This window comes from Pteronotus mesoamericanus, unplaced genomic scaffold (assembly GCF_021234165.1).
Source record: "Pteronotus mesoamericanus isolate MK-2021 breed Mesoamerican mustached bat unplaced genomic scaffold, CSHL_Meso_final scaffold_85, whole genome shotgun sequence".
NCBI classification, from domain to species: Eukaryota; Metazoa; Chordata; class Mammalia; order Chiroptera; family Mormoopidae; genus Pteronotus; species Pteronotus mesoamericanus.
In genome coordinates, this window is record NW_026555329.1 from 16050074 (window position 1) to 16060863 (window position 10790).

Sequence of the window (10790 nt, forward strand, 5' to 3'; positions counted from 1 at the left end):
TTACAGAGTGTTGGAAAGGTTATTCTGCCAGGAACTGCTATTATCTTTCTGACAAAAATTATAACAAGCACAGAAAAAGGTGCAACCAGAATTCATTAATAACTACCACTCAGAGAGCGAGAGGATACCACAGTGCAGATTTTAGGAACCTAGAAATGGTTGATATTCAAAGAAATGACATAATTCATTTCAGAATTGATTTTCTAGCCTTTTTGCTGAGATTGTCAATAAATAAAAATGGCTATTTAATTCAGCAATGGTTGGGGTAACAGAACGCCAGTCAAGAAATTAAAAGATGCTTCATTATTCTCCACCATTATAAATATGGCCTGAGCTCACAGCAGGAGGCAACCCATTATACCTTGGAATTCAGTTCAGTAAAGGTACATCTCACCCCTGGAAGAATTTGTTATAGGGTGTTCTCACCTTTGTACTTTTCCCAAACTGTGGGAAACACACACATACTCACACATGCACATACAGCACAATGAGATGCTGTGATCTTTGATGGTAACACATTTCACTTTCTGGCACACGCCTACACATTTAGACTTTACGGAAAGATATTACTAGTTAAGAAAGTGGTTTCCAATATACAGATTAGCACTTATTATAAATTAAAAATTTGTATTCTTGACTACAAAAAGCTTTTTTGTCAAATTTGTTGAGTGCTATCATCATCTGGTATATATGTTCTACATATCATATCAATTAGGCATCATGACAATACTTTGATATAGATACTTTGATAAGTTCCATTTTAAACACAAGGAACCAAAGGCTCAAAGGGCTAATTAAATTGCGGAAAACCACCTGACAAATAAAACACAGAGTCCCAACTCAAACCCAGTCCCAACTCAAAGCCTTTTCTGTCCAACAGGGTGGCCACAGCACGTGGAAGGCAGCCAATAGAAAGTGAACTGTGCTATATGTATAAGATATTCACCAGATTTCAAAGACTTAGAATGTAAAAAATATGTAAGATATATCAAGAGTAATTTTAAATTGATTACATGTTGAAATGACAATATTCCGTATATATTAGATTAACCAAAAATACTAATTTTACCTTGTTAAAAATTTTTAACATGGCCACTAAAAATTTTTTAACTATGTCTATGATTTGCAATATATTTCTGTAGGACAGAAATATATTAAATAAACCATTGGTTTAGTGCAATATATGTATATATGTATGTGTATGTATGTAGTTTTAGTCTAGATGTATAAAAGTTTTAAAGTGTATAAAATATTAGTCTATATCAGTATGTTTAAGCTGCCATAATGATGCTATAGATTATATGGCCTAAATAACAGAAATTTATTTTCTCACACTTCTGGAGGCTAGATATCCAAGATGAAGGTGCCAACATAGTTTCTGGTGAGCTTTCTTCCTGGCCAGTGAATGACCCTCTTGCTGTGTCCTCACATGGCAGAGAGAGCAAGCTCTGGTGTCTCCTCCTTTCTTTTATAAGGGCACCAGCCCTATGGATTAGGGCTTTAACTTTATTCCCTCCCTAAGGCCCCATCTTCAAATACCATCACATTGGGGTTAAAGCTTCAACCTTTGAATTGAAGGGGAAGGGGTGTCTGATCATTTAGTCCACTAAAGGAGGTTGTCTTTGGACAATTGAATTCTAATTGCTTTTATTTTCTCCTTTATATTTTTATAATAATTTTATAAAATGTACTTCTTTTTCAAGCACATGCAAAATTCTATAATATTACTGTGACTGGAAGCAGTAGAATCACTTTTCTGGACCTTTTCTCATGTTATAATTTTATAATAAAAATAAAATATATGTCAATAGTAAACATTTGTTGTATAGAATTCTATTGCTTCAATGAACATGTTCATGATTTGAAACTTCTGAGTGTCAAGTTGTCCCTCATGTATGGGAGACTAGCAGGACCAGACCACTCAAGGTAATATCTAGGTGCTCAGAAGTTCTCCCTCCATCCCCTGTGAGACCCTGGGCCTCCAGCCCATGATGGTGGCTCTGGAAGCATAAAGAAACAGGAAGAATAGCTAAAGATGGAGCATGCTGAGGATTCTGGGTAGGAAGCTCAATGCCAATACATGGACAGACATAAGACCTGACCTTGCTTATCCCTCACATATTTGTATATAAATAACAGGTATTAAAAATACACAATGGGATACACCTGTGTGTATAACATAACAATATATTATTATTTATATAAAACCTGATGAAATCAGGCTCATTTAACCAGTTGTCAAATGACCAGGAAAGCAGCCAGGAGCTGCAGACCAAGGTATCTGAGGATAATGGAATGCTAAATGGGAGAGACAGATTAGCTAGAAGCATTTGATTCTCAACCGATTTCACACCTCCCTCTCTACTACCCCCATTCCAATAACCATATTCGCTAACTATTGAATAATGAAGTTTAAATTCTCTTGGACTATTTTCATGGCTGCAGTAGCCATCTTCTAACATAGTGCTTGCTCATTCAACTCCGATTATAATTTACAGTGAAATAAAATATCACAAAGTCATTCAAATTCATAGATTAAAGATATATCTGTAGTGACAACGTATAGGATAAAATTCATTATCCTGATAAACTGATGAACATGGACAGTCGCTTTGAATAATTCGAGATAAAGAAACTTTCTCTCAACGGCTGGATATTTTTGGCCTGACTTATCCACCTAATTGCCTCAGCTCTTCATTTCATTTTGCCCATGTCAACACAATGAAGTCTGCGTACTTGATTTTGAAAGCTTCACTATTTCATGTCACGTTAGCAAGAGAGACGCATATAGCAAATTCTGGATGGGTTCTTGTGACAAATGACTTCTATGGTTTGCACGTGTCTCTTCAATGACAGCTGCTGGGAAGAAACATCACCTCCCAGCTGCACAACTTGATCCTTCTCTCCCTTGTGAATTAGGAGGAATTGAATGTTTGGCTTTAAAGTGGCACTTCGCACTCCTCTCATTGAATATCACAATTGTGCCCAGACGAAAGGAAACAAAAAACCCCATCATTGGCACTGATGAGAGAAAGAAATAGCCCTCTCATTACAGAAATAATAAGCAGTATGTTCCCCTGCAACCTTTTTTCTTAATTCTCCTCATTGTATTTTATTAAATGATGCGATTTGAAATTAAGGCTCTGGCAACCTTTATGCACACTCTGCATAAATAAGCAAAACAGAAACACAGTTCAAAGAGCAAGAACGAGCTCCTCCCAAAAGCCATCTGCTTTCTTTTTGTTATGAAACTTCAATTCATCAGCAAAACTCTAAAGAAAATATTTATAGCAGAATGTAAGCCTGTATTCTGAAGCTGCTTTGAGGCAGGGTTAACAGAACATTAGAAAACTTGGTTAGATCGTGTCACTTACTAACCAATCTAGTACTAGTCATTTAACCTGCCTTATTTACTCATTCAATCTTTTATTCACTTTTTATTCACTGTGCATTCATTCAACAACATTTATTTAAGATTCCCCAATGTGCCAGAAAATGTGGCAGGTGCCTCTGTTTCCATATCATTAAATGAAGGTAATAATTATACCAGCTATGCCTACCTCCCAAGGTTTCTAAAAGCACTGCTATAAAACATAAAACAACTAAAAACATCTGTGTTTGTCTTCTAGCAATAAACCACCAGAAGCAAGTGCAACAGTCATTTAGTTTCCCATGCAAAAAAAAATTAAATATGGTTATAACTTAGAGGAGATTTTATATGTCCAGTAGCACAAGCTTTTCATTCTGGTAAATCTGATAAAATACCTTCCTCTTCCTGTTCTTGCCAATTGCTCTTCTCAATGGAGGGAAACCAATGATTCAGGCACTATAAACTTTCTTAATCACATTGAATAAACATAAATAAATATGCCTAAACAATAATATTGACATGCAATCCCCATTTGCTAAGCAAAATGTCACCTTGAACTTCTTTTCTCACTTTCCTCAAAATATATACCCATGTGATCTGATGATAGTTTATAATCATGGCATATCATGGAATAGTACAGAACCCTGGAGGTTTTGCATGAAAAAGAAATAAAACTCCATTGTGTTAAACAACTAGGTCAGGATGGGAATACTTGTTTCCACAGCATAGCCTAGCCTAGCCTAACAAATTTAAAAATTGTACCAGTGAAAAGAAGCCATAACAAAGAAACCTAAAATGTATAGCAATGGCTTAGCAATTAGAGGGCAACAAGGAACTAATTTGGAGGCCTGGAAAATGGCAATTCATTACATGTAGTGGGAAAGCATTTGATAAAATTATTTCCTGTGGAAATCTGGGAGGTGACCATGTGCTTCTGAGCCCACTAATTTAGGGAAAGAATGTTGAAAGTAAATGTTGGCTGTGTTTGACAAAAGATTACAAGGATGAAATAAGCTCAGAAAAACCCTGGCTGGTCCACAAACAGAAATGAAAGGGATGGGAATAGTTCAGAGAGTTGGAGACTCTCAAACTGAAGTGACTGCTTCTAGAGCCCAAACAATAAAACTTGGCATCTCAAAAAAACTGCAACAAAGTCACAGTGAAATTTTCCCATTGGATGAAAAGACTGAAAAAACTCAACACAAGGATCAGATTAAGTGTGTGAATTCCTCACTTAATTCAGACATCTTCAAGGCTGACAGATAAATGCATGGAAGTAAGACACAGTGAAGCAAAGGGCAGATTGTAGAATTCTGTCCAGAAAAGAACTTTAGGTGTGATTACTAACACATGGATCTTATTGGAAGCAAATACATGAAAAGCCTACTGTATTTGTGAGAGAACTGCACTGACATAGAAATCATGAGTCTGCACTAAAAAAAGACCTTTGACATCTGAGACTTGCAACTCTTGGGTCCCCAGGGTTCCCCAACAAAGAAGTTCACTGAGAAAACTGTTCAGTTCCCAAAGAAGCTCTGTTCCCCAATACCCACTTTAGAGGTGGCTGAAGAGAATAATGGAAAAGAATATCTCAGAGGGTGCAGCTTGCAGCCAAGGAGTACAATGGATGTAAGAACTCTCAAGGTTCAGAACTAAGGTCTAATCCAGGAACACCCACCAGCTCCAGGACAGTGGAGCTTCACTGTTTTTCCAGTGGGATTTCAGCATTCCTGTGTGTCCCCATTCTTCTTCAGATGGGAATGGGTACCGAGGTTATCCTTCCCACCAATGTACATCCAGTGGAGGAGAGAAGTTCAGGTAATTTTCCTTTCAGTTCATAGGTCACCTAAACAAAAAGAGCTTCACTCAGACCAGGCCCGTGTATTCTATATAGCTTTACATAGTGAATGGATTGGACTTCAGGATGTCTCCCCTGAGGCTGGGTTGAGATGTCTTATGTGTATAAAGAAGGAAGCAATTGGAAATTTGACGGCTAAAGGGCAGAGAGTGGAGAGAGACTGCAAACGCCTACCTAACATTCCTGTGTTTTTCTACAATTCCAAGCCCCCTTGCACCTATGTAAATGGAATTGTGTAACCAGATCATGCCAGTGGAAGGTGAGCAAAAGGGATAAGTTACTTCCCACCTAAATCTTCCCCTGTATTTCCCCCTCCCTGATGCCTCCCAATGAGCCTCTCTCCGGTCAGAGAAGCAGATTTCAAAATAGTTGCAATGGGATATCCCAGCTTCATCCCAGGCCAGGGTTTTCACACAACTGAGTGTATTTCATATAATGGTGCAGTAAACTTACCTGAGTGTATTTACTGGCAGAACAAAGAAGCCCTCTTGGAAAGAATTTGTCCTTTGGAAGGAAAGAGCTGGACATGACAACGTTCACCGAGCAAAGCCTGAATCATCAGAGAGAAGTATTCTCACCCAGCATGGCATCTTCACTCATTTCTTTCCCTGGCCCAGTATCTAAGCCCTGGGAATACAGAGAGCTGTAAATAATACCTAAATTTTATTTAATTTAAATTTCTTCAAAAGATGAAGTGTATTGGCATAGCTTTGATAACCATATAACAGAGAGTAACAGAATGAAGAGTAAGTTATTTCTATAACTTTGCCACTCTCCCCATGACAAAGCTTTGGCAGCTTGAAGCACTTGTTGAAGCCAGAGTACCGGCTAGTAGAAACAATGGCTGCCATGAATGCAGTATCAACATCCCAGCTGGAACACAGCATCCAGCAGAAAGGGTGGTGAGATCTAATGGATGCCATCTAGCTGATCACAAGACCTTTCACGAGCACTTGTGAAACACTGCCAAGGGACCCTAAGTAAGACCTGGAGAGAGAGAACTTTGTTAGGAACTTAATTCTTGGGTAAATGAGTGGAGAATTGAGTCAGGGATGTTTTACGTATCAGTTTTTATTGTATAAAAACACCCCAAAACTTATTGATATAATACAAGAATCATTTATTATTTCTCACAAGTCTAGGTAGATTAGACACGCTTATGACCTGGGCTGGACTTGGTTTATCTCACCTGGGTTCACTCATGTGTCTTGGTCAGCTAACAGGTCAGCTGGGGACCTGCTGAACTAGGGGGGCCTGGCTGAAATGACCCAGCTTCCCTCCAAATGTTTCTCACATCCCTCCAGAGAATTAACCTAGGCTTGTCCTTACAATGGAAGCAGGGATCTGAGGGAAAGAGCGCACGCAAAAAAGAAAAAAGAATTTCTTGAGGCCCAGGCTTAGATCTGGAACACCATGAATTCCACCCTTTACATAGGTCAGAGCAAATCACAAGCCAGGTCATATTTAAGGGGTACAGATAGACTCCACCTCTTAATAGGAAAAGCTACAAAGTCAATTGAGAGAGAGGCAGACACTTAGAGGGAAATGACTTAGAGCCATTTTTTACAATCAATCCACCACATCTGGGTTATTGCTTTTATCATGACACTGTTTAGTGTGGGAGAAATTTGGTGATACTCTCCATAAGTTTCCAAAAACTCTAAAGTTGAAAGGGCTTTAATGATCATTGTGCATTCCAACCCTCTAATACCATAGAGAAGAAATCTGAGCCCCAGAAAGATTATGCAATTTGACTAATTTCTCATAGGCAAAGGAGGACTAGAAATTACTTCTGATTCAGCACAGAGCTCTTTCCACCACATGGTATTAACCTCTCTTCCAAGGACACTTTCAGGATATAACAAAATTTGGTTTTGTTGTCCATTTTTTTTTTCACCCACCACATTTGCTATGAATCAATTATCTAGAGACTTAGTCTCCCAGTCACGGTACCCTCACCGGGGCCCTGTCCTGCTAGACTGGGACTACCCTTCTGCCCATGAAGATACCACCCAACCCCTCTCCCACGGTGAACTTCTATAATCTAATCATCTGCCCTGTCCCATGACTGTCCATCCCTATAGAACCAACCAGACAGTTCCAGGTTCCAGCATTTGCCTAACAATGTCCACATTTTATGGTCTTGAGAGACCTGTCCTCACAAACACTTGCTACCATAACCTTGATTGTGCAGTTTCCCCCTCCTATTTTGCATAAGTAGCTGCAATCCTGCCTCCCTCAACTGCAGTTTTTCTCCAGAATCTATATTACAGCGCAGAAATTTGAAAATGCAGTACTTATTCCCACCTCAAAACTCATTTTAATTGACAAACTGTTGGAAGCCCAGCTATTCCTTGTATGTTTAACTTGAATGAGAGGGCTAGAGACAGAGAGAAGGCACAGCTTTCTAGCAACATAATCTTGATCCCTTTTAAGGGCTCGGGGGTGAGGGTAGGAGGGTGGGTCAAGGATGTCAGGGCCTCACACTCTTTGGGTCAAGGAGATGCTGAAGTGACGTTTTACTGAAGAGGCCCACTGCCTGTACACAGAGCATGAAAATAGGAAGAAAAGCCTCTGATTTTTAGCCATTTTTATGATTCATCTCTGTTTTTATGGGCTTCCCAGCATGGTTCACCTCATTAGCCATTAGAGAAATTTTAATTCTTGAGTTAATCCTGTGTTCATTCATCAGAATGAATATTAATATCATTCTAATGTAATTTTTAATTAAATATACCATCACCATTATAACACCCCAAAGATCTAAACAGAGTTTGAAAGCAAAGGCAGACACTATCTCAATACAAATCAGAAAATCCTGCTCACATTTTTTTTCAAAAGGCTGATCACCTATGAAGTAATGAGAATAAATTGTGAAATAATGTAGGACAGATCTAATTAAGATAATGAGCTACGACTATAGACATGATTTTCCAGGGTTAAAGATCTTAACAAAAGGCAATATATGGATATATTTTAAATATCCTCTTTGGTCTATTTATACTAGCTGTGCCTCTTAAAAAGGAAAACATTCATCAAAAGTAATGACCCTGAGTCTGCTGCAAGTGCAGAGTTTTAACTATTTTGCTATCACTTATGCATTTAATACTTTGACAGACTTTTTAAAAAATTTATTTTCTCTACTTCACTGAAACAGCTTTTTCTGTTTTTAAATTACAGCATCCAAGGGGAAAGACATATTAGGATCAGTGCTCCCTTTGCACCTTGAGAGCTGTATTGTGAAGATTTTTTGATTTGGCTCATACAGATTTAGAGGGATATTTCTGGAAGGAACTAACTAATTAGCCTGCCTTTAACAGCCATGGGAAGCAAGACAACCAGGGAATCATTAAGCTTTGCAGTTACACCTGGCCGCCATCTTTGTTCCTTTCCAAAGACAGAACAATAACCACTTAATCCTTGGTCACCAATGGTCCATCAGCAGAAATAAATATTTTCTGAAAAGTGCAGAAGTGCTGGAAGAGAACCCTACCTAAAAGGGTCTGATGTCTGCCCTCCTTGATCAAAACTCAGCCTTGCACTTTGAAAATTCAGGCACTTCAGCTGGCACCCACCAAACCTGACAGTGGAAGGAACTGTAATCCCAGGGCTTCTAAGAGTTCTGCCCATGTCCTGTACTTTACCAACAGTGGCTCTGACAGGGAAATTCAAACTCTAATTAGTGATGCCTGTGCCGCAGCAGAGCCCCAGCCCAGAGCCAGCCTTGCATTTATGCCATTCATGGTTGCTGTCATTTGCATCGAGTAGCAGTGTACCAGGGGTCTGTTTTAGACCTTTAAGCAAGTTCAGCTCATTACCAGCAAGGGAATTTTAACTCTGGCTCTGTGCTTGACCACAGTGCAGTAGATTTCTGGGCTCCGTTACCTCCCCAGTCTCCAGGACCTTTTAGTGACAACCTGTGTGGGTACATCAAGCAGCATTTCACTGAAATTTTGAGAGCCCAAGGGTCTTTGAGAAAAGCTGGACAGAACAAAAGGATGAATGCCTGAAAGACACAAATGAAGCATTTGAAAGCAAAGAAACTCAGTTCCCCCCTCCCTGACTCTTACCGAACTTTGAATTCTTTTTCTCTATGTCCTCTGCTTCCCTCTCCTTCCCTCTCTCTAAATCTACGCACACATGTACACCCATGTCTGTGTAGTATAGTAGAAAGGATAAGGCTAATAAATCAAAAGATTTGCATTTTCTAGTACTGGCACCAACTCTTACTACCTGGCAGGTCTGAATAAGTCACTTAACCTCTCTGATCGTCCACTTCATCAACTCTGAAATGAGAAAAACAGAGTCATCTTGTAGGACTGATGTGAGGACTAAATGAGATTATGAAACTTAAGCACATACCAACCTCTGGTCTACATACTCTCAAAACAGAGTGCTGTCAATATGTTCTCATCATGTTAGATAACTTGGGAAGCAAAGCCACTGGATGGAAAGCTTACAACCAAAAATTCATTGATATATTGAGGACGTAAATAATGATTTTTGAATTTGGGTTATTTCAAATGCAATCCTCAGGGCCCTGATCAGAGATTGGAAGATCTGGGAACGGGCGTGAATACAGTCACTGCCACAAGAAATCATAGGGATGTCTTTTCGGAGGGCCCACATCCATTAAGCACATTTAAATAATGTTACCCATTCTTTCCCATTAACACCTGTGCTCATCCATGCTCATGCCTCTCTTTCCTCTCCCTCCTAACGGAGATGATTTAATCACGTATTATGTCTCTATACATAATAAGGGCTGTAAACCTCAAAAATCTGGCTTCAATTAAAAAGAATCCTATCTCAACATATTTCCTCAAGGTATCTCAATATAACAAAATAGTAATACCTGTCATATTTAGACACTGCATGTAGTATTGCTGCAAAGAAATTATAATTTGGAATTTCTTACCACCACTTTGTGCCTTATCCACATTCCTCAAATGTTTGATTCTCAAGGGGCTACACCAATGCTTCTTGTTGTTTTCATAGCCATTTAAGGCACTTTAATCTCAGAGTCCTGTCTCTCTGCCTTCTGATAGCATTAGTTCAGTCTTCCCTATGGAAAACTTTTATTTGGGAGTGCTCTTTAAGCAGTTATAGCAAACAAAAAGTACATATAGGATTTTGCATTGATATTGAAATATCAGGCCAATAGCATAGAATATTTGCTGGTTTCCAAGCTGATAAAATTTATAAAACCTCTTAAACCAACTAGAAATGTCCATGTGCTCTGTTCTGCTCTGACCTACCTTGTTATTTATGTGTGTTCACCACCATATAAAACAGAGGAGGTTTTCTTAGGCAATAGTATACAAGATCAACTTCATTTAAGGTTTGCCCATTTAATTAAATTAATTTTGTGGGGGAAGGACAAGAGGTACTTTCACAAGTAAGTATACAGGAGATGTTTATCTGAGACTCCTGTGATTGCTGCTGCTATTGTTGTTATTTATTCCTTCACAAACCTGATAGTTTGATCTTATTAAAATTGCTCTCATGGCCTGAAAGGATTTTTCTGAATTCAGGGTGTACTACTTTATATTGTGTTGATAA